The sequence below is a fragment of the Nannospalax galili genome, unplaced genomic scaffold (genome assembly GCF_000622305.1).
Source record: "Nannospalax galili isolate Female #2095 unplaced genomic scaffold, S.galili_v1.0 scaffold100, whole genome shotgun sequence".
Taxonomy (NCBI): domain Eukaryota; kingdom Metazoa; phylum Chordata; class Mammalia; order Rodentia; family Spalacidae; genus Nannospalax; species Nannospalax galili.
This window is the reverse complement of record NW_008352891.1, coordinates 9,862,161-9,887,124: the sequence shown is the minus strand read 5'-3', so window position 1 is coordinate 9,887,124 and position 24,964 is coordinate 9,862,161. Positions and strand designations below refer to the sequence as shown.

Genomic DNA, 24,964 nt, shown 5'->3' with positions numbered 1-24,964 from the left:
AAAGAAGAATTCCTGCCCCTGTTCAGCACAGCTGCACTTACTTTTCTGAGTGTCTTCTTTCCTTTCTTCCAGTGCTGAGTGTCAGGCCCAAGGCCTTGGGAATACTAGCAGTCTCTTTGCTGCTGAGACATACCCCCAAGCCCTGAGTATTTTAAATCCACACTTGGTTAAATCCATGGGCGTAGAGCCCACAGATAGAGGGCAGACTACAGCCAGAGGTGTGCAGACACAGCACTCAGTCAGTGAGTTAGTAAGATGATCGTGGTAGAGACAGAAACATCCTAGACAGCCACAGTGGCAGCAATTAGTGAACACAAGGTGGACCAAGAAGGTGTTCCAGGTGATTTTGCATATACTAACTTGTTTATTCCTCACAGGGACTGCATGGGCTCAGTGGCCAGCCATGCCCTCCTGCCTCATCAATGGGAACATGGAGTCCATCACTACTGGGACAACTGGTAAGAGTTTCAGTGCTAAATAGAGCGGGGTTCTGAAGCCTGGGAGCCTTCAGGGATCCTAGCACACACTCCATTGCCTCTACAAGCTACCCGTAGACGTGCCAGTGCATAACGAAGCAAAACATTGGACTGGTGATGCTGTCAACTGGCCAGGACTTTCCTATCAGCTGACCCAAATGTCTGCCAGCCCTGGAGCTCTGAGGTCTCAGGAACAACCCTCTTCTCCCCGAATCTGCACAGTGATGTCATTTCTACTGCAGGAACCCAGCTCCCCAGAGCTTCCACCCTGCTCTTCCCATGCATTCTTCACTCTCCAACCCCACGATCCTCGTCCTAGCATGTATATTAACCTCTGAAGTAGCTTCAGGTTTTAAATAGCCGTCTCTACAATCAACCATATCCTTTCTATGTGGAGATTTAAGCAGGTATGTCAAATGACATTAACATGTATCAGAATCAGGGGAGGGTTGCTGGAAATTTTTTTTTCAAGGATATAAAAATGACTTCAGTAGATAGGTATTTACGGAAGAGCCAGGATCCTTACATTCTCTTCTTACTTAAAATATATTAAGAGAATTAACTGATGCAGTGGCTGGGGGTGGTGATAAATAGAAGTCTTCAGAGTCATAATCACTGTGCGAGTGGTAAGGACTTTCTCCTAGCTGGCACAGTCTGCAGGGGATGGTTATGAACGGCTCCCGGCATGAGAATCGCAGTATCTAGGGCATTGCCTGTCTCAGAGGCTTGAGGGCTATGAGCTTGGGGAAGAGACAGTTAAAGCTTCCCCATACAAGGGAGATGAGTTGTTTTACAAAGCATTTGTGCCAGGTCAGCAGTCTGGATGATGCTCAGATACCACTGGTTGTGCCAGGCAGTGCCAAACACCCCTGGAAGCCTCTGCCAAGGACCCCAAATCCAGATTCATGCTTCAGTTCAGGTGATGTTTTGATAGCTGCCCAACTGCAGAGAACAGCACAGTGCACTGCGCCTCTGAGACAAGCTACATTGGAAGACAGCTGTCTGGGAGCCGGAGGAAGCCGGGATGGAAGCAGCCATGCTCAGGTAAGATGGGGGTGAGGGATTCAGATGTTGGCTGTCTGGTCCATGTCTCGTGGTACTTGTGAGAATAGTCAGTTGCTAAGGCTGGATACCGCAATCAGGCAGATTGATGCCCGAATGTTTCTTGCATTTTCCTAATTCCTTGTTAAAAAGCAAGAGCTGAGCTCATCTTTCACTTGTGTCATAAAGTCTCCTCTAAAATCAGGGGGACGGTCTCAGAGGGGACCTAGCCAAGGAAGAAATATAATCCGGATTCTCCTCTGCACCTCAGCAGTCCAGAATCTGATTAGCAGGTCCCTAGGGAGACTTCTTGGGAGCCTTAGATCAAGACTGAAATGGTGACGACTGAATATATGGGCAGGGTGCCTGTGAGTCATAATTCAGAAGCCCCCTAGGATGAATCTGAGCAGTATTATGAGAAACACAATCACATAACCTTGAAGTGCCTGGGACTGACATTGGAAAACACGGTCACCCTTGCTGCTCCAGGCTTGAGCTCCTTGGGAGTAGAATTATGTCCTAGTCTGCATTTGGTTTTGAGTCCTTGGCAAGGGCCTGGAGCTGGATAGAACTAAACATGGCCCAGTGTCTTGAAATGCCATAATCTTAGCATATGGGAGAGCCATTCAGAGCAGCACAGAAGCCACAGAGCATATTCCTGTGGTGAGGACCACAATAGCTCATCTGTGGGCAGATTTGGGTTTAGGCTGGCAATTCCCCAGCTGCCACTGCCCTCATGGCCTTAGCCTCGGGCTTCTTGAAACCTCAGGGACAGGCATGAGGGATGGAAAGGGGACAGGGTAAGCCCCGAGTTTTGGGGAGCCCTTTCAATAGCAAAATGGATATGGTGATTCAAGCCTACTTAATGTCAACTGCCAAGAAGAGGTCTGCCCATGGTGAGGGTCTGACTTTGGATCTGGCAAAGCAGTGCATGTGCACAGACTTGTTCTTGCTTCAGTGTGCAGCATGCCAATCCTCTAATTAGACTCAAAGGTATTTAGTGCCATGGGAGTTTCCTGATCACTCACCATCAGCTCCGTGTTCACCTTTAGGGTCAGATGTGAGAGCTCCACTAGACTGATGGATCTGTTCTCCTGTCCTCTCCTTTGGTCTTGTTCCAGAGACTACCTGCTTGCTTCATTCATTAGTGACATGCGTGGCTTCTGTTTCCCTGCCTCCTCTGACTGTGGTCTATTTTCATTCTACCATTCGGGCTGACCAGCCACCTGCATTGTCTGTATTCATTGCTTAAGCTTTGCCGCAGTTTTCAAAATGTCCCTCTAGCTTGTGTAGGTGTTTCTTTCTCCTTGGAAGTGCCCGGTACTGTAGGTTACAGATAGTATTGCTCTGTATCCCAAGGCTGATGTTCCCTGGAGGCAGGGTTGTAGCTTGACATCCTAAAAAGCCAGCATCTAGCAGAGTGTGGTATGCAGGAGGGAAGATTCCACACAACTGCAGTGAAAGATCAAAAGCATCCAACCCTGGGAAGCACAGGAGGATTTTTCTAAAGACTGTGACCCTGTAACAATATCCAGGGGCCAGATGCAGGGGCTTAGCATCAGGGAGGCTCCAGCTAAGAGGCTGTGGGATGCCTGCTTAGGGCCCAGTGCAGGGAGAGGGTCAAGTGACTTGAATATATGGGGTAACAGAGAACAGGAACCTTGCTCTACATTGATAGGGGTGTGGTTGAAAGCTAGGCTACCACCCAGCTGAGACTGAATTGTGATGCAGAAAAAGCAGGCTGTGTCTTGGTCTCACAGCGTCTACCCCAGCACTGTGTGGCTCTCAGGTGAGGGGTGTCAGTTTCACACTTAGATAACTGACACAAAGTTTCTTAGGGCTCAGATATTCTCCCAGAATAAAGAATGGCGTTTATGATGTGGAAATTAAAACACCATGTTTTAGTGGGGACTGGTACCATGGTACTGTTTCCTTCAGTGTTTGCCAAGACTGGGGACCATTATCCCCATGAACCTTGACTATTCACCACAGTACTCCAGCCAAGATCACCACCTATGTATACAGGCTGAGGACTAGAGCTTGCACAGAGGCTATAATAAAATCACCGGAGCTGGTTGAGAATTGTCAAGAAACAGACAGCCAAACGCCCAAGAGTTAGCTTATAGCTGATCTGCTTTATCGATTTGGGGATTCAGTGAAGTCAAAGCAGCCACCAAGGTCAGTGTGCAGCAGGTCTGCCTCGCTGTATTAGACATTCTGTGAAGTCAACAAAAACTGTTCTTGTGTTTGTTTGACTGTCTGAGATATGCCTTTTTTTCCGAATGATTTTCCTCACAGTAACACTACAATTGGGTGGCAAAGACGTTGCCTCTGACAGTTCTAATTAGCAACCCCAAAGATGACAAAAGAGGATCTCTTTCCCTAGTATATACTGGAAGTTTAGTGTCCTCTGTGGAATCTACCTTGACTTCTAAACTCTCCCTCACTACACCTAGGGTTAAAGAGGTACAGTCTGCAGAGGGCTAAGCCTGCCCTACTGCGTGCACACACACACACACACACACACACACACACACACAGAGCAAACCCTAAGAAGTTCTATCTACAGCTACCAACCACTGCCTGCTGACACAGAGTCAGTCACAGGCTGCCTGAGCAAGAGGAGGTTTCACTACCACCTGATTAACTGCTGTCATTGAAGAAATGAGGAGGTTCATGTGATGAAAATACTGTGTATTTTCTGACAGCAACTTAGAAAACAAGGAATAGAGGAAAATAATGCCCAAGTCACAGGTAAATTAACCATTCACAATTTTCCCACGTAATTTTAAAGTTTTCTACATGATTTGAACATAGTTTGGTGCCTTAAATTTTATTTTCATCTTTTTCTAGTTCTCTTAATTTCTAAGCCTTAAAATATACTGAGAAAAACAACTTCAGACAATTTTTGGCTCTCAGTTCTAAGGTACAGTCCAGCACGGAGGGGAAGGCACAGGGGCAAAGCTTGAGGGAGCTGATCACATCATAGCTGTAGTAATGATGCAGACATTGATGAATGCATGAGTGCCTGTGCTCAGCTTGCTTTCTCTTCAATCCTGTGAAGTCCAGGATCCTATCTAGGGAATGGTGCCACCCATAGTGGTCAGACTTCCCACCTCAATTCATGCGATCAAGGTAATCTCCTACAGACATGCCCAGGCCCTTCTTTCAGGTGATTCTGGATTCTGTAAAGCTGACAACACTAACCATCACCAAGTTTCTAAAAGATATTTTAATGGCATCCTGTAGTATTTTATTGTATTTGTGTTAGTTATATTTGCATAGCTGTGACCAAAATACCCAAAGAATGACTTCAGGTAGGAAGGATTCATTTTGACTCACAGTTTTGGAGAGTTCAGCACATGGTTGCTTGGCCCCATGCACTTGGGCAGAGCACCACCGTGGCAGAAGTAGGTGGCCTGAGGTAAACGGGAAGCAGAGGCTGAGGAGGGGACAACCAAAGACCTGTTCCCAGTGACATACTTTTGCCAACTTGGTCCTCCATTCTAAAATTCCCAGAACCTCTCAAAATAGTGGCACCCACTAGGGACCAAGCCTTCAACACCTTAACCTGTAGGGGGCATTTCATACTGAATCCATTAACAGTGCCTGGATTATTTTGGCTATTCCCTTGGCCTCATTCCTTCCCTCCACAGGTGGGGAAAGCCAACTGCTGAGAAGATGAGAGACTCTATTATCTGCAGAGCACCAGTTGGATTTTCAGGCTTGCCCCAGAATCTCTCTCCATACATCCACCAGAAACATAAGAAAGATTCCACTGAGTTTACTTTTTGGTGACTTGAAGGATTGATGGAGATTGGCACTTTGTGTGTGTGTGTGTGTGTTTGCTCAACTGGTGGACAAAGGCATGAAAGACAGGTGCAAAAATAAATCCTCTTTTGCAACCCAGAACTCATTGTTCAGTATGAGTTTTGATACAAGAAGAAATATGACAAAAAAAGAATAGATGGAGGAGAGAGAGAGAGAGAGAGAGAGAGAGAGAGAGAGAAAGAAAGAGAGAGAGAGAGAGAGAGGTTTGACCTGAATTAAATGCCACCAACGAGGCTGCATACCACTCTTAAGGGTAGTGTCCTCAGGTGCTTGGGAATGGGGCAGAGAAGCAGTGTTTTCAGAGTTTAGTGGGGCCACCTGTGTGCAGGGGTATGACTGGTACTGACTTCATCTACCTTTTATTATTTAAACTAAGAGGGTCACAAAATAAAACCAAGAAAGATGAATGTGGGAAAGGGACTTGTAAGGAGGAGGGCCTTGACAGCAGTCAGAGCTGAGAATAATTAGAATGCATTCTACTTGTATGAAAATGTCAAAGCATAAATTAATTAATAGAAATAACTAAAGTAAACAGGTGTCCTTGGTCACCACTCTCTACAGGGCTTTTCTTAGTCCTGAGGTCAAGAGAGAAAGTACCTGGGCTCTCAGGCCACACATGGCCTAGACAAAATGGCTGGACAGAAAATTCCACAAAGAAACAACATGAGTGTCTTAGAGCAGAGGCTACATTTAGCATGCAGAGCTCTTTGGAGGGTAGCAAAGTACTAATTTAGACTAACTTTTCTGGAAGACTACTTAGACCATAAGGGTGATGCTGTGACAAAGGACTGAATGTGCTGGGATGTGGGGAGTGCAAAAACTCTGAGGTAAGGCACGCAGGGCTCATTGAGGGGCAGAAGGAAGGCCAGTCAGTGTACAAGGCCAACAGGAAAAGTGCAGTCCAGGCACAGACCAGTGAGAGGTTTGTGTTTCCTTAAAAGTGAGGCTGGAAAGCACGTGTTGTGTTTGTGTGCATCTGACCGAATGTTTGCTCATGTACAAGCATGTGTGTATGTGCTTGTGAGTGCATACCTGTGTGTGCATGTGCATGCATGTGTATGCATGTGTATGCATGTGGGCGTGTGTGTGTACATGTGCATGCATGCCTTGTATGGGCATGCCCATTTGTGTGCATGTGCATGTGTGCATGTGTGCACTTGTGTATATGTGTGTGTGTGCATATACATGAGAGTGCATGGGTATGTATTTCATGCATACTCTTGTGGGTATGTGTTTATCTGTGTATGTGTATATGTGTGTGCATGTGCATGTGTTCACATGTATGTGTATATGTGTGGTCATGTGTATGACTCTGCAGGTGCATGTGTGAGAGTGCATATGCATATGTGCATGTGTTAATATACGTGTATATACATGTATATATGTCTGTATGTGCATGTGTGTGTACATGTGTGTATGTGTGCAAGTGCATGAAATGTGTGTGTGCTGGATAGCTTCAATTTTCAACTTGACATCCTAGGGAAGAAGGAACCACAACTGGGGGATTTCTTCTATCTGTGGTCATGTCTGCGGGTCATTTTGTTATTGACTGATGCGGGAGAGCCCATCATACTGTGGGCAGGGCTACCCCTGAGCAAGTGGTCCTGGGTTGTATAAGAAAGCAGGCTGAGCACAGGCCAGAGGAGCTACCAGTAGGCAGTGTTCCTCTGAAGTCTGTGCTTCAGCTCCTGCCTCCAGGTTCCTGCCTGGCTTCCAAATGCTTTCCTCCTCGAGGTGTTTCTGGTCAGTGCTTTATCACAACAACAAGGGGTGATGAGGATACTGAGGGTTTTCTGTGGTCAGACCCTACAGGTTTCTTCAGGATCTCCTCAGGAAACATGGATCTGATGGGATTAGCAGCTCTTCTATACGACCCAGGTTCAGTTCCCAGCACCCACATAGTGGCTAACAACCAACTGTTAACTCCAGTTCCAGGACAGCCCACTAAGTGCTCCTTGCCTGGGCAGGGAAGGAGTCAAGGTGGGGTGACCCTCACTGAGACGTCCACAGACCTGCCTATGCACTGGATGAATGGGGCTGAAGAAGAGTGTGGTGAGTGACATACATTGTGTTCTAGGGAGACCAGCAAATTACAGAGAGCCCCTGTGACTTTAGCACCCATGACATCATACAACACGTTTTTTTCAAAGATAACTCATTTTTTTTATTGATTGATTTTTTTTTGTATTTCATACAGAACATCCCAAATAATCTTTTTCATTTTTATACCTGCATCCCAAATGGCACCCTCCCATAGCCTCCCCCTCCCTCACTGGAGCCCATATACTCTGTCATTCCTGTTACTGTCCACTGTGTTGTCAGTGCCCCCAGTCATTCCCCAGTGCTAGTCCATCTGCTGAGTCTAGTCAGCCTATATAGAGTTCCTTGTTTAAGGAAGATCAGCTCTTCCTCATCTAGCAGGAATCAGTTGCCAACATTCCTTTAGATAAGATTGGGGTCTGCTGTTCTTTTTCCCAGTTCTATGCCAGGTTATTGTCTGGGAGTCTCTTGGGCCACCCTGGCCAACAACTCAAAGGAAGGTATCTCCTGTCTGATATTGTTTCTTGTTATGTAGCCTTTAGCTATACACAGGGACTCTTAAAGAACTTAACTGATCACTTTAATCTTTGGTTATACTTTCTTTTTGGATGTTTAAGACCATACAGTTGGCCCAGATAAACCAATTTATTTTTACTCTTAAGGTCATTTGAGGATCTGTTCCTCAGGGGTCACATGGGATTGGGAGGAGCCCCTGACTCCTTTTACAATTTCCATTTATGTGAAGATAGGTCAGAGGTCCTGCTTGACCACGGCTGGCTTCACTTGGAAGCATGAAGGAAATGTTTCCTCTGCACAACAGTCTTATTCAGTATCACAGACTTGCTTCTCTGTATACTGCTGATCTGTATTTTACAGGTGAGGTCTGGGGTCTCCAGCTCCCCAGCCCCCGAGGGGACCAAGGCTCAGCTCCATGTGGTCCTGGTGCTAACCAGGCCTGCGCAGAGCTTGCATACCAACTGTCCACAACAGGGTTTCTCTTGTTTTTGCTGCTTAGCTGTAGAGTCCAGACTGACTGATCCTGGAACTTCTGGACAATTCTCCTCCCCGCATCTCCTATGTCATAGAAGGACTGGGATTACACATGCTTGCCACCACATTGCTTTTTGTGTAAATTCTGCAAGTTGAACTGGTACTCCTCAGGCTTGCAGGGTTAGTGAGCTTTGACCCACTGAACTGTCTAACAAACCCATCTGCCTCCTCTGTCTGCCTCCCTTTTTACTGGCCTCACCAGAACCTTAGACCTGCCCTTTGGACCTCCTCCCACCCCTACTGTGGGTAAATGGCCTGCAAACAAGCCACTAAACCCACTAGGGGAGAAGGAGATGAGGTGGTAATGTCTTGAGGTGATGTCTTATAAAGAAGCTGCCATCTGTGTTAATGAGTCAGTGAGAAGTCATTTTTAAACATCAAGGCCTAGAGGCAACCTCTGCTGGGGGCAGGTCTAGGCAAGGAGCTTGGCAGAGGGACTGACCCAGGAGGGGGCTACTCAGGAGTAGTCATTGGGTCCTGTACTGAAGATGGAAATTTGAGGAGCTATGAGGTTACCAAACTGGTGGGGGGCGGGTTGCTGACTGTCCCCAAACATTCCAATGCTAGTTCACTGAGCAGTCTGATCCTCTTTCCCAACAGTCCTAACTCTTAACCCTGCAGCCACCTCCTCCCTGCCTATTGAGATCCTGCTGGGCCGTCTGCAGGCCTTGGAGAGCACTGTGCTCCTCCCCAGGCTATAGGGAAGCCTCTGAACACCACAGAGTTAACCATTGGTTAAAGCCTCCATTTTGGATGTGAGGTTCTAGAACAATTTTTCATGTCTAAATGAATGTGTTCCCCAGAAAAGGAAGTACATGCAGAAGGCTTATGTGATAAACACTGCGTGCATGTTGCTGCAGCTGAGGGTCTGCAGGCCAAGCAGTGCCCAGTTAAGTGTGTGTGTGTGTGTGTGTGTGTATATGTGTGTGTGTTTGAGTGTATGTGTATGCATGTGTGTGCATATATGTATGTATTCACATGTGTATGTGCGTGAGTGTATGTATGTATAAAAGTGTGAGTGTATGTGTGTGAGTGTATGTGTGTTAGTGTGTGTATAAATGTGTATGAATGTGTGAGTGTATAAATGTGTATGAATGTGCATGTGTGTATGAGTGTGAGAGTGTGTATGAATGTGTATGTGCGTGTGTGAGTGTATGAATGTGTGTATGTGTGTATGTGTGTGTATGTATGTGTGTATAAATGTGTATGAATGTGTGTGCATGTGTGAGTGTGCGTATGAATGTGTGTGTATGAGTATATGAATGTGTGTGAATGTGTGTATGAATGTGTGTGCATGTGTGAATGTGAGAGTGTGTGAGAGTATATGAGTGTGTGTACATGTGTGTGGTGAGCAGCGGCTCCAATGTGTAGCTCACTTGTGGCTACAGTTGTTGGCACTATTTTAGAGCAAGAGCTTGAAAGAGATGATGTGCACATTGTGAAATTCTTCATCATAAGATCAGAAACTGATAAAGATTAGAATCTAGGAAGGCAATGTTGGTTTTAACAACAAAGCTCAGATCAGGACAAGCAGATGTCAATGCAAAACAGCTCTCACCCCAAAGTCAGCAAGTCCTGAGCCAAATTCTAGTGGCTCTGGCCTAGAAACATGGATTCAGGTTGCTGTAAACAACATGTCCCACTGTGGATTGCTGAACTTTTATAGTCACAGATGAAAACAAGCTATAAATCAAGGTATCTTCTAGTACACTGGTGAGGACAGCAGGTGTATGATGACATCACAGCTGAGCAATCTCTGCTACAGGTGTCAGATGCTATCTGATGACAATCTTGGCTTTGGGCTTGGGGGAAGCTGTGGTCTACTAAGTTGATACATTCTCAAGGTTTTACTTGATAATAGAGTGGGTACTAGGCCAGACATAGAGGTGGATGATACATGGCTATGAAGGGGATTAACTTTGGCTCTGGGATCTGCAGCATTCCAGCTCTATAACCTGGAAGTTTTATTCAGTGAAGAATGGCTTATTTAGGGAGCTTGAGTTCACATAATATTTTCATGATTAGAGGAGACAAGAAGTTTCTAGGCAGTGGCTAACTTCAAGATGAGCTCCTAGGGACTCCACAAACCTGGAGACAGAAGGACATATTCCTGTGTGGGATGCTTTATGAGACAGAGAGGAGGAAATGGCCTGGGATGCCTGCTTTCCTTGCTTTCAAATTTCATTTAAGAGTGACAGCTTTTCAAATTCTGAATCCATCACTCTCGAGTCCAGCCTTGGCAGACAAAAGAAAAATGAGGAGGAACCCAATAGAGGGATGCTTTGGGAAGCCCTTGTCAAGAAATTCCAATGGACTCTCATAAGAACATTTGAAAATTGCCCTGTTCTGGCTTTTTTCTAGTTCCCTGTCTAGAACTAGTAATGCTAATTACTCTTGCCTTTACTTCTCCTTCACATCTCCTATTCACCAGTCAAGGACTTTCTTTTCCCCCTATAGATAAGAGTTATGCAATTTGGGAGTCTTTTAGATAGACCCACTGAAGGGGTACTCCAATTGCCTCACCCTGCGTCCCTGTTCATCTTGGAAGAAGCCAGAGTGCTCTGCGTCCTGATTCCCTATCCACAAGTTGGGTAACCCCTACAAAGGATTGTATAATAAGAATAGGAGGTAGGAATTGGCTAAGCAGTCAGGGAAAAAAGACCCCAAAGAAAAGTAGCCAGTTTCTTGGCTAAAACTCACAATATCCTTGGGCCTCTTAGCAACCTACTCTGTTCCAAAGGCCAAAAATGTTGAAAGTATTTGGGAGCTTGTATCTAATCCTTAAAAGATTTTAGGGTTACCTCTTCAGAGAGGGAAAATGTTAGAGTAGCCAAAAGCCCCATAAAAAATAAAAGAAGAAAGAGTACATGAAAAGAATGAAAGAAACAGGATCCTATCAGAAAAGAAGTATTCTCAAGATATGTGAACCAGTATTTTAGGACCAGCTTCTCTTTCCCAACAGAATCTTTACAGAATTGTAGATAAGACTACAAGTCCTAGATCTAGCTTGCTATTATCTTTCAGAGTGATTGTATAATGAATTAATACATGTAAATAATTCAGTGTAGAGCTTGTTCCATAATATATGTTAAAATATCTTTTACTAAGAAAAAAAAGAATGGCAGCTTTTAAACATCGTCATCATATTCAGTATAGTATCTTTTATTTTTAAAATAATTTTTATTTGGTAGTTATTTTGTACTAATATACTCAGCCTTTTTGTTATCAGATATCTATATTAGTGGCTCAGGAATACTCAATTTGCTCTCTTTGTTGGGATAAAACCACAACTTCTGGGGAGGAAAGGGTTTATTTAGCTTACAGGTCACAATCCATCCTCAAGGGAAGCCAGTACAAGAACTCAAGGCAGGATTAAAGCAGAAACAGCAGAGGAATGCTGCTTGCTGGCTGGCTAGCTCTCTGGCTCCTATCCAGATACTTTTATAAAAACAAATGATATACTTTTTTATTTTTTGAGTTTCATACATGAGTACTGTATTTGCATCATTTCTACCCCTCCCACTCACCCCTCCAACTCCTCCCATGACCCCCTCCAACTTCTCCCATGTACCCCCCTCCAACTCCTCCCATGTCCCCCCCAACTCCTCCCATTCCTGGAGCCAATACATTCAATATGTTGCTAACTTTCTTCCCTTCACCACCCACCCTAATGCCTCTAACTGTTTCTTTTGTGCATCCAGCAATAGACCTTTACTGACAGCAGTACCAGTTAATACCACCCTTCTGTACCCAGAAACAAAAAAAGATTTCACTGACTCTCATCTGATGGATATTCCCTTATTCGAACAATTGGCTAACTATCCAATTTGCATTTCCAGCAAGAGTAAGCCTACTCATTACCATGTCCCCCCAACTCCTCCCATGTCCCCCCTCCAACTCCTCCCATGTCCCCCCTCCAACTCTTCCCATGTCCTCCCTCCAACTTCTCTCATGGCCTCTGACTTCCTCTCAATTTCTTATCCTCTTCTTTGATTATTATCACATATGCATACATTTTTACGTGCATATATAAAATGCATGGAGTCCATTGAGTAGTGCACATGTGCATGTGTTTAGGGCTGCCCACTGGGATTAGATAAGCTAGCAAGGAGCTAGTCCCTGGAGAAAACTAGTTCTGCTCCCTCAGCGTTCACTGATTATCTGTTTATATGCCTTTCTTTTTTTTATCCAGCCCAGGCCCACCTGCCTACGCATGGCATGGCTCATAGTAAACGGGCCCTCCTACATCAATTAGTAATCAAGAAAATGCCTTCATGGGCCAGTCCAATGGAGGAAATTCCTTAATTGAGGGTCCCTCTTCCCAGGTGTATCAAGTTGACAACCTAGGTTAGCCATCCCACCCAGTAACATGCTTGCTATGCAAGCTTGAGGACATGAGCTCCATGCCCAAACATCACGAGAAAAACAACACAACCCCCTTCCCCAAAAGCCAGGCATAGTGATGGTGAGTGTTTGCAATGCCAGGACTGGGGAGGCAGAGACAAGTGGATCCCAGGTACACCAGTCTGCCAGGTTAGCCTAAGTGAGATCTGAATACACGGTGGGTGAATCCAGAGGAAGAACACCAAAAGTTGACCTCTGGCCTTCACACACATGCCCATACATGTGCATGTGTACCTCCCAACACACAAATGCACACACACATACAAACACAAAGCCTATATTAGGTAGAAATTATAATTACTATTGAAAGATATCTTATTATAATATAGTGATTCACAACGATGTCATTCTTATATATGTATATATATTAAAATTACAATATAAGTCTATTTCTACTATGGTTTGAAAATGAAGTGCTTTTTCAAAAGGCTTGCCTGTTGAAGGTCTGGTTCTAGCTGATGGTGATCATGAGAGATGACTGAATCGTGAGGACACTCTGTCATCAAGAGTGATCCATTAATGTGTTCATACCAAATGAGCATTTCAGAGGTGGGGCCTGGCTGGAGGAAGCAGTTCACTGGGGGCGTGCCTTTAAACATCTATGCCTGTGTCCAGCCTTTCTTGATTCTCCCTCTGCTTTGTGGCTACAAGGCGAGCGGCTTTCCTCTGCTGTGCCCTTCCACTGTGATATCCAGCCATTTTTAGGCCCGGGACAACTGAGCCAACAGACTTAGCACTGAGACCTCAGAAATTGAGCCAAAATTAATCCTTCCTTTGTTTTTCAGGTATTTTGTCACAGCAATGAAAAATAGTCAACATAATAAAAAAGATTCTGTATTTTTAAAATGTATATTTAATATTCATAATACACAGAATGTATTTTGATCCAATCTGCTTCCATTTCCTCCCCTCTAATTCATCCCCTATTCTCCCCCACCACCATTTCTTCTCAACTTTATATGCTCTTTGCTTTTTAAATTTAATATCCACTGAGTCCATTTAGTGCTGCCTGTAAGTACATGGATTCAGGACAAACTCCAGGAGCATAGGCAGCCTCTCCAGACTTTCATCTCTGAAGAAACTAACCTCTCCTCCAGCGGCCATCAGTTCCCCATAGCTTCTCCTTTCTATAATATTTTGATCCATTCTTCTTTAAACGAAAATACTGAGCTAGGTGTGGTGGCACAGGCCTTTAATCCCAGCACTCTAGAGGCAGAGGCAGGTCAATGTCTCTGAGATCCAGGCCAGCCTGGTGTATATAGTGAGTTCTTAGGCCAGCTGGGGCTACAGAGAGACACTCAGCCTGAGGTAGCAGGTGGGGTTGAGGGTCTGGGAAAGGAGCCATATGGCTTGTTGACCATCTGGCACAACACAGGGGTCCTTTCTGGCTGCTCCAAGGATCTCTGAAAGCAAAGCCAGACATCACTGCCTGCTCTAAGTGCACTCTTACTTCAGAGTGTCTGTAGCATTTCCAAATTCTGTGGTCCCTCAAAAGATGTAGCCTTTTGGTCAGAGAACCTGCTTTTAGCTTCCGAATCTTCAGCCCTTGAGCTATGAGCTGATGAAGGAACACATCTCTAACACTTGGTTTCTCCTCTATCCTAAAACTCACTTCCACTTCTAGAGGAGACCCAAATGAAGGGCACTGAAAACACTTGAAAAGCCTCTAAAATGCTGAACATTTCAGTGGCAGATGGGATGCAGACCCATCCTCTTTGGCGGCGGGACTATACAGGGGAGGTCAGATTGCAGTCCAGGGGCCTCCGATCCCAGTCACCTACTACTACTGCCAAACTTTGCTTGCCTTCTCACTGTCTTGTCCGCTCCCCTCCACCTGGAGCAGTCAGTCTTCCAATTCTGCCTCTAGGCCTTGCTAAGTGCCACTGTTCCCGGGAGCACCCTTCAGTTGCCTTTAACTCAGGCTGGTTCATTCCAGCCTATCTTGACTTTCAGGGCAAGTGGGCACCCGTTCTTCTCTTTGCCTAGAGCACAGGCCAAGTCCAGCCTTGGAGAGAGTCACCACAGACTCCTGCATTGGACTCAGGAACTGGCTAGCATGCTGGTGTGACCTTCATCCATCCACTCCCCTTCTCTGGAAGTGGCTGCCTCCCCATCCCCTCTCTCCTCTACTCCTCACTCATTGCCAGGAGCTGTCCAAAGGTGATAAAGGAAGAAGCAAGAAAAGCCCCACATGACCAGAGAATAGACAAAGGCAAACAGCCTGGTGTTGCACCCATGGGCTAGGCTGTTAAATAAAGCACTCTGCAACCAAGGACTGATGGCCTGTAGAATTCCCTGACTGGGGGAAGGGGAGCTTCTGTCTGTTGGTGATGGATAATCCACAGAAATGTGTGAGAGGCTCCTTGCTGTTTTTAAAGAACCGGCCTACATCCTGACTGGACTTGTCCTGGCATTTTGCTCCTGGAAGGTAGGTGGAGGTTTTGGAAGTAGCGGAAGGGACAAAGGACAGGGTGGTGGGTGAAGCAGGAACAGTGTAAACTGAGCCCAGCTCCCATTTGGAACAATAAGCAACAGTCCTAATGACCACAAATTCCTTCTGTAAGGTCTGCCTGGGGAGTGTGAGGGGTTGACTATTGACTTCTGTACCAGGAGAGTTCTTACATGATTTAAATAGTTTATAGAACAAAGTATTTAATGCCTAAAGACAGAACAGCATCAGGCATTTAATACTCCCAGGAAATAAGAACTCAGCATGGGAATGGAAGTTGCCCAGAGTTGAACACTGACTTATTTGTTTGTTTTTGCAGTACTCGGGGGTAGAACCCAGGGCCTGGGACCATGCTAGGCAAGCGCTCTACTGCTGACATACATCCCCAGCTCAATTTTAAACAAAGCATCTTAACTTCCTCACGCCTGAACCCCTTGCATAGAGACGCTTTGAAATTAATTTATTATCTCGTTTTCTTCCTCCCTGAGAAGAACAGACAGCATAAAGGGAGAGGCAGCCCAGCGTTCTGCATGCTCCTGCTTTGCGTGCTCTCAGTGACTGGATCCCCTGCACTTTTGTGTTACCTTCTGGCAATTCTAAATGCCTCGTCCTGCATTGTTCCCCCATCCCTTGTCAGTTCTTATTTTTTCTGAGATGGATGCACTGGCTTACAATAGCCTTGCTCCTGGGTGTGAGCAGTCATCCTCTTTCCTGGTGATACCTGGATCTATGACCAGGGAAGCTGGGGGAGGTGAGCATCCCAATGCAGAGCAGGACTGGGAGCCAGGACAGTGCTGGAGACACACGTGGCTTTGCAGCTTCTACTTCAACTGATGTAGAGGTTTTGTCTGTTTCTCTGCATTCTAACTCCTTGTTATATATTTCCTTATATTGTAGCTTTGAGCCATTTTTCTAACAAGTGAGATTTCTGGAAGTCTAATTCTCAACTCTGTGGTATTTTTCTACACCATGAATGATAGTAAATAAAATGGTGTAAAATGTCTAGATTTAATTTAGTTCTTCAAATACGTGAAGAGTCAGCTAGCATACATTAAGCTCTTCCATGTCCAAGATGCCTTTCTTATCCCTCAGGGGGGACAGGAAGGATGAAGGAGTTTATAGCCCTCTCCTGGACAAGGGCCTGCTTTCTCCAACACATACAATAAAATCTCCTTTCCTTTCTTTTTTCTTTTTTTTCTTTTTTTCTTTTTTGAGGCAGGGTTTCATATGCATCCCTTACTGGTCTGGAACTCCCTATGTAGACCAGGCTGGTCTTGAACTCACAGAGATCTACCTGCCTATCTCGTAGAGCCATTATACCTGGTCCCCCTAAGTTTTCTTAATGAAGCGTTCTAACTGGTTGAACAAGCTCTGTAAGAACACACAGCTTCTTTTTCTCAGATTCATTCTTTTTTGAAACAGGGTCTCCCTGTAGCCCCAGTTGACCTAGAATTCACTATATAGAACAGGTTGACCTTGATCTCATAGAGATCCACCTGCTTCTGCCTCCAGAGTGCTGGGATCAAAGGGGTATGCCACTAAATCCAGCTTCTCAGATTTGTTTAAATACATGACGGAAGTTATTCCACACAAGGGCAGCATCATAACTGTTACCTTGTATTATATTATATGTGTGTATCTGTTTGTGTGTGTGCATGTGTGTGTGCCTGTTTGTGTGTGTATGTGTCTCTGTGTGTGTGTGTGTATCTGTTTGTGTATGCATGCAGAAGCACTTGTGTGTATGTGTTATATGTGTGAAGGCCAGAGGACAAGCTCAGTCATTGTTCCTCAGGTGCATTCAACCTTGTTTTGTTAAGACAGGGTCTCTTATTGACTAGGATCTTGTATAGTAGGTTAGGCTGGCTAACTGTTGAACCTCAGAAATCCACCTGTCTTTGCATCCCCAGCACTGGGATTACAAGCACATGTCACCACGCTTTGCCTTTTATATAGGTTCTGAGGGATGGAACTCAAGTCCTCCTGCTGGCCAGGCAAAGGCTTTATTTGAGCCATCATCCTAGCCCATCATACTCAAAGCATCAGATGCTCTTTGTTTGTGTGCCATGTTGGTCACACAACTGAATGTTTTGACATCTTGAGGTGAGCTGTCCTGTTTGGGGGTCAGAGAGCAGCTGCCATCTTCAGCTTCTGTAAGCTGTGTTGTATTGGGATACACCATGGAAAGAGCTGCTGTGACCCTAGAGCTCAGCAGAGAAAGCTCAGTCTCCTTGGCACAGGGGTTTCCTAGCCAACTGGATATTTAAGAACCTGGAACCCAAAAGAAGTCAAAGCAAGATGTGTTATAAGTGCTTTGGGGAGGGATGTGGCAAGCCCAGCAACTGCATGGGTGACTTCTTCTTTCCTGAGCACTGACCCTGATGGTGTGGAATTCGGTGGGACACTAGAAACCAATACACAATACAAGGATGAAAGTCTAGTGCCTAACAGGAACTCGGTTTAGAAAGTACACTCTTGCGGTTCTTACTTTGTGAAGATTCTTTCTATCAGTGTGACTTACATCTGAGAACACAGCTAAGGAGCCTTGGGAGGGCCCATGCAGAAATGCTTGTAGACTTAACCTTGCAGGGCTCCTCACCCAGTGTTCCATATATACAAATACAATAGTGGCAGAATTCTAAAGCCCCAATTAAGTGGAAAAGGTCCCTTTGGAAGTAACAATAGGCCAGAGCCCAGCAACAACACAAAAAAAGCTACTTAGTTTGGCAGGCTTTGTTAAGAAAATCCTTTAAGAAAGCCCCCCTCGGAATTCCCTGAATGGGCCCTGAACCAAGCTCCCATCCAGGGCATCATACAGGGGTTAATTGAATACTTGGGATGGGGGGTGGGTCTCCCTTTTGTGGCAGTAACTGGTCACAAAACAAAACCTAGTCCCTAAATCCTGCAGGGGTCCCTAGCTCACACCCTTTGCGGAAATTAAGCTCTACAGTTCCGCCTTCCAGGCTGGCCTAGAGCTGCAGAGAAAGCAAAATCTTTCCAATACACAGAATTTACTGGAAAAGGTGAATGTAGCATTTCAAGTTGCACATTGAATGCAGACTCCCCAGCACGTCAGCTTTGTTCCTTGTTGTCTGTGGTACCCTGGGTGTGCAGCTGTCTCCAGTGACAGAATGGGGGTGGGGTGGAGACCTGTCAGATTGCAACCTCAGTCAACCTACCCCCACTCCCTCCCCATGCCCCTACAGTAGTTTTACACTGGGTAATTAAACCTCAGGGGCCTGGAGAATCTGGAGGAATACCAGCTCCAGAGCTTTCCCCAGCCTCCGCCCTGCCCAGGGATTCCCTTTAGTTACACATGGCTTCCCAAGTAAACAAGCTTGGGAGCAGTTACAGGTGGGAATAGAATTAGCTTCTTAATCTTGCTTGTATAAATCGGTTTGCTTAATTAGATAATCACAAAATTATGATACTGAAAACTATTAATTGTAGCCCAAAAATTGAGGGTTAGGTGTGCTTTTATATGTCTGTTTGGGAATATCCTTATTAAATAAGGTATTTTCTTGGGAATACTCAATGTTGGGGGAAGCATTTATATTGTTATTTTTATCATCATCATTATTATTAATCATTGCAATAGGCAAGCAGGTATCAAGCCATTATTGCGAATGTCAGGGCTATTTTAATGTAACAGTTGTGATAAGCAATGATATTTTCTCAGGCAAATTATGCGATTTCTTGGGACATTAGCATTCTTTCTTTTTTAATTTAAAATTTTTAACAACTTCATGAAAATATGCAACGTATTTTTACATCTTTTTACCTCTGTCATCCCTTTTCAGTTCCCTCAGAGCCCTTGCTTCTCAATTCAACTCCCAGTGGTGGCCCTCCAAGGAAATGTACCCCCTTCGAAGCAGCAACCCTTAGCAGTAAATAGCTCCTCAGGAAGGGCCAAGGCCTCATGGGCACCTCTTCCATCTGTGATGGAGTGTTGAAGGCCCGATCTTGTGCAAGTGTTGGTGGGTGCTGTGCATTTATGACTGTAATGGTCCTGTGTCCTATCTTGATGGTAGTGCGCTCCCATCCTTCAGCATTTACGATGCTCCTGAGTCCTGTCAGCACGGCGCTGTTCCCTTCCTTTAGCTCTTTCATTCTCTGTGTTCCTATAGTCTTGCTACCCTTATTCCACGATATTCTCTGGGTCTTGGAGTAATATAGATATCCTGTTTAGGGCTGAACATTTATCACCACTGTTTCTCAGCACTTTGACCAGATATGAGTTCCTGCATTAACAGTCACGCTCTGTACAAAGGAGCTTCTCTGCCCTGGGTTGAGGGCTACATTTGTCTGTAAAAACAAATTTTTAGAAGACAGTTTGACCACACATCCATTTAGGGAAAAATGGTTCTATATTCCCTCTTGGGCCCATGCTTTCCCTAGTCATATTCTTTTGAACAGATTCTCAATCTCTTTTCTAAAAAATGTGTTTGAATTTACTTCTTGGAGTATTTGCACTGTGTCCTAAATGAGGTGGTGGTACTGGTCACTTCCTGATCCTACAGGATGTCAAAAAGCTGTGCTGTTCACCTTCTCACACCACCATCTTTGTATTTGTCACTTTTCTGCTGCTGTGATAAAACACCATGATCAAAGCAACTTATAGAAGGAAGAATTTATTTGGTTTATGATTCCAGAGGGATAAGAGTCTGTCATGGCAGGAGGCATGGTAAGAGGCAGCCAGAGAGAAAGCTTAAAGCTTACATCTTCAAGCATATACAGAAAGGAGAGAGAGAGACAATATCAAAACTGGAGCAAGCCTGTGAACTCTCAGAGCCCTCCCCCAGTGACAAGCTTCCTCCAGCAAGATACCACCTCCTGAACCTCCACAGACAGCACCACCAACTGAGGCCAAGTATTCAAATACTCGGAGCCTATGGGGGATATTTCTCATTCAAAACACCACTGTCTTGGTTCTGCACAGGACACTTCTTTCTACATAATGCAAGTGAGGTAGAGCACACTCGCCCAGTATCAGATTCTTAGCAACCGAGAGCCAGTTCAAAGTGAGCTCCACATCTTCTGGTGCATATTGCCTTCAGGAAGACCCATCCCTCTCCAGAGTCCACAGCCACGTGATGTTTATTTGTAGAAAACGACCTCACAATCATTCAAGGGTGAGGTCCTTCTCTGTTCCTCTTGCTGAGTCGGCTTCTGGTTTGGAGTCTGCTGTGGACATTGCAGCACCATCTCATGGAGTTCCTGGATTCAAGGTTGGTTTAGTCATTTAGCTTTGAATTATGCAAGTAGGCCTATGAGTCTAGGAGACGAGAGAGCAATGTGTCACAAAAAAGTCCTCAAATATGCACCTCAGTTGCTACATAGGGCGCTCTTGAAGAGGCCATGTGACCAGGAACTCGGACCTCCAAAGTCGTGGCTTCCGGTTCTCCCCTCCCTCCTTGAAATCTCCTGGCTGTCAGCCTTCTTCATTCTAGCTGCTGTTAGAAGCAGAGTGGTTGAACCCAAAGGTGCTGCTCCTTTCTGTCATCCTCCTGCCTGGACTCTGCCTTCTGCCCAGCAGGGTGTATACCTTGTATGTCTGCAGAGCCAGGGAACCTAGGAGCCTGTGGCACATCCATTTTTCCTAATATCACGTGGGCTGCTAACTCTGGGTCCATTTCCTTGGCCATTGAAAATTCTCTTATAGTTTCACAGCTCCCTGGTTATATTTTTTACTCATTAAAAAATATAGTCTCATTAGTCTCTCATTGTTGTGACAAAAACACCCCACAAAAGCAACTTATGGAAGGGTTTATTCTGACTCATGGCTTGAGGATATAGCACAGTGTAGAGAGGGAGTCATGGTGGGAGGGGCTTGAGGCAGCTGGTAACACCGTGTCCACAGTCTGGAAGCAGAGAGAGATGGATGCTGGGGCTCAGCTTGCTTTCTCCTTTTTATTCAGTCAAAGACCTCAGCTCATGGAATGGTGCCACCCACAGTTAGGATGAATCTTTTTATCTCAGTTGACCTAATCTAGAAACTCTAACTCAGATGTACCTAGAAGTTTGTCTTCTAGGTGATTCTAGATCTGTTAAGTGGATAATAATAACCATTACATAGCTTATTTACCTGAGCAACCACAATAATATTCACAAGGATACCACAGAGCTGGGAAGATCTAATTCCCACACAGATGCAACCTGAAACACAACCCAAGCCTCTATGTTGCTTAGGACCTGTACCACTGTGATGACCAAGCAACGTGTTCCTGTGAACCTTGTCACCACCATAGTACCAGTCTTCATCCTGCCTTCATCATTATCAGGGTGAGGGTAGAAAGGACAGGAAGACGAGTAGCAGGAAGGAGTGATTCCTGGGAAGAGGGGTATTGGTGAGGAAATGGGCCCTTCTTTTCCTCCCACTCACAGTGTACTCTGAATTGACTCCAGGGAGTGGAGAAGGAGCCATTCAAAGAGGTAAAAGGATAATGGACTTGGGGTTTGGATGCCAGGTCCTGAAGGGTTTGATTCTTGGTTCCAGTAGCAGTAGTAATGGGGTGGGACAGAGCTTGGGATGTTAGGGGTCATTGGCTGGCTGGGCAGTAGTATCCAAGATACCAGCTCTTGGCTCTGCCCACAGCCTGCTTGACCAGGTGGTCCCTGTGACTGATCACTGTGACTACAACATGGCTGTTCTTCCCTGCTTGCCTGGTAGCACTGGAGGATGTAATGGTTAGCCAGTGAGGGAATTCACTGTCCCAATGGGACACTGCCTCTGGGTTCTGGATGGAGGAAGCAGCATCCTTAGGCACCATGAGAGGAAGCAAATGAGACTTTCCAGGTCCTAGGAACAACAAATACCAGGAGCCACAAGCTCCTGGCTTGTTGGACTCACATGCAAAGCCAGCAGTTTCCTAGCCTCAGCTAGTGGGGCCTGTAGGAAAGGAGGAGATAACAAAAGCCGTACACAGGACTCTACTCTCGAGCCGTAGGTGAGTGCAGGAGAGCAACCCAGAATCTGGAAACCCGTGTCCAGGGCCTCCTGCACTGTCAGGACCAGGCTCCTCTGGTTCTAACGTTATCATTCCATGTGTGCTTGTTACTGACATCTTCACTGTCTATGGCACGAGGAAGGCCTGTGGGGAGGGCTTTCAGCTCTTTCACCTTTGTGCTTCATCTGATAATGAGTGAGACCCAGGAGTTGTGTTTTCCCACAAGCCACTTCCCTCTACTGACTCTGCCCTTCAGATACACGGAGTCTCCTCTCATTCTGCCATGCTATGATTAAAGCACAAGGAGGGCATCAAAACCCTTCTGACAGGCGCCATTTGCACCTCAGTTATAAACTAGCCTATCTTTACTTTGAGAGCATATGCAATTTCTTGCTAATTTCTGAGTTTTATTTGTGTGTCTGTGTGTGTGTGTGTGTGTGTGTGTGTGTGTGTGTGTGTGTAGATCAGAGGTTGATGTTGGATGCTTTCCTCAATCATTCTCCACTTTATATTTTGAGACAGGCTCTCTCATTGATTCTAGACCTTACCAGTTGCCTAGACTAGCTGGCCAATGAATCCCAGGGAGCCTCTAGTCTCTGCCTCCCAGCCCTGGGATTACAGGTGCACATTGCCACATCCTACTTTTTGTACGATACTGGGGATGCAAACTCATGTCCTCATGTTTGCACTGCTAGCACTTTCCCATTGAGCAACTTCCACAGCCTGCAAAGACTTTTCACCTGCCATGTGCCACCTGGATCCAGGGCCTTTGCCACTGCTGTTCCCTCCATGAAAATTGTTGTTCCCATGGTCATGTGCACAGTTCCTCTCTCACCACCACTGGGTCTCCATGAGTATTAATTTTCCAGTCAAGAAGACAGGACTTCTGTTTCCTCCACACACATTCCGTACCACTCCCTTTAACTCTGATCTATCTGACTTGACATATACGTTGCGTGTCACTGTCTAGCACCAGCTCCCCCTTTGGGGTTCAAAGCCACTTGAGGGCAGATCTGCATGTCTATTTCATGCACCTCTGAGCCTCTCATGCTGGAAAAGAATGTGGCTTGCAAGGAGCAGAAAGCAAAGACCTGTCAATGAGTGACTGAGTGAATTGTGGGTCAGAAGCCCAGGCCGGAAGCTCTTCTTTTGGCATGGAGCATCTCAGTGGAACAAGCCCTGAGTTCATGCTAAGGACCAGGAGGGGTTGGCTCCTTGAGAGTGCTTTCCCTTGGAGCTTTGGGCCTGGGGTGCGTCTGAATAAAGAGAGAAAGCCTGGTGCTTGTCCTGTTGGGGGCAGGTGGTGGCAGACATGCAGGTCTTCAGTCTGCTCCCCTCCTTTCTGAATATTTCACCCAGCAGGCCTCTTAGTGTGTAAGTTTTGATTTTACCATCTGAAAAGTTGCTGGGTTTTGCAAATGCTCAACAGATGGTTGTGAATTGGCTCGTAAGGAGTTAGAAGGATTTGCCTGTCTTCAGGAACATAGTACTGGCTCCCCTAAGGGCAGATGATGTGGTGTGAATAGGGCAAAATCCTCATGTCCAACAGCTTGGAGCACAGGCAGCAGGCAGTGCTTCAGGTGAACATACAGTCTACCTGGCATCCCTAACCCTTTGGAAGGAGGAGGAATAGTCAGTAGACAATCTGACCTTGCCATTTCTAAGCAACGTGCTGCTCCCTTGAGATCAGAACCCAGGACTTTCCCTTCCTCTCCAGAACAAGGCAGCAGAGGTCATCATCTAGTGGAGGGTGTTGTGATGATTAGAAAGTCCAGACCCAGCTCATCCTCACCCTGCAGATTTGCCGAACATCATGCCTTCTGTCCTTGCCTTTTCACCCTTCTCTGTGGCTGTCACTTCCCTCCTGTCCCTCCTATCTTTACTTATGACTTAGCTATTCAAAGATCTATGTGAAATCTGTCCACCATGGCAAGGTGCTTTCCTGAGCATTGTGAAAGAGACGGAGAGCTCCAGGAGTGAAGGATCTAGAAAGACAAGGTCAGGCACTCATTCCATGGGCCTCTCTTCTTAGTACCATAGGGCGTAAGACACTGTCAGTTCCAAGGAGAGGGAAAACAATTCAATGCTTCCCACTTGGAAGTACAAGCTTAGAAGGCAGAGTGAGTTCACAGGGCACAGCAACGCACAGAGGAACACAGAGCCAACTAGTGTAAGAAGAAAACAAGATGCGGGTCCTAACCTGTGATTCTAAGACTACAGCCTTCTGGGAGAGATAGGACAATGAAGACAGCAGAAAGTCTAGTGATGGTCACGGTGTGGAGGGAGATGAACAGGGTGGTAAAGGGGATTTTTAGAGCAGAGAAACTACTCTTTCCTATCCATAACACTGGGTATGTCCATAGACGGTTTTAAAAACTGGAAATGCTAAAAGACATAACCAAGGGGCCGACAAGCCTCAGTTAACTATAGAGCACGACTCTTGTCTTGTCAGGCTCACAAACGCAGCAACACCAACCACAGGGGAACAGCAGGGGAGGCCATCAGTAAGAGAGAGGAGGGTGAAGGGGACTCTGTACAGCCCAAAACGCAAAGGACAAGACAGCAAAAATTATGGACTCATCAGACAGGCTGTGATCTGACAGAACAGGCCATGTAAGAGCAGTGCTGCACGCGCGCACACACACACACACACACACACACACACACACACACAAACACACACACACACACACACACACACACACACACGCACACACACCAAACCCACG

General features: G+C 45.8%; 1 long non-coding RNA gene and 1 other non-coding gene across 3 annotated transcripts in view; both read left to right on the top strand.

Annotated features, from left to right (window-relative positions):
• Positions 1-642: 642 nt before the first annotated feature.
• The window catches only part of LOC103747642, a 68,714-nt gene continuing 44,392 nt past the window's right edge, over positions 643-24,964 (top strand). The window contains exons 1-2 of one of the 2 annotated variants that reach the window (XR_607853.1): positions 643-883; positions 1,287-1,520. This is a non-coding gene — a long non-coding RNA (uncharacterized LOC103747642). Of the gene's footprint in view, positions 884-1,166; positions 1,521-24,964 lie in introns of those variants that run through there. The other variant, XR_607852.1, reaches the window with a different exon arrangement.
• Positions 5,346-5,469, top strand: LOC115067172. Its single transcript, XR_003846609.1, has one exon. It is a non-coding gene; the product is annotated as a small nucleolar RNA SNORA40 (small nucleolar RNA).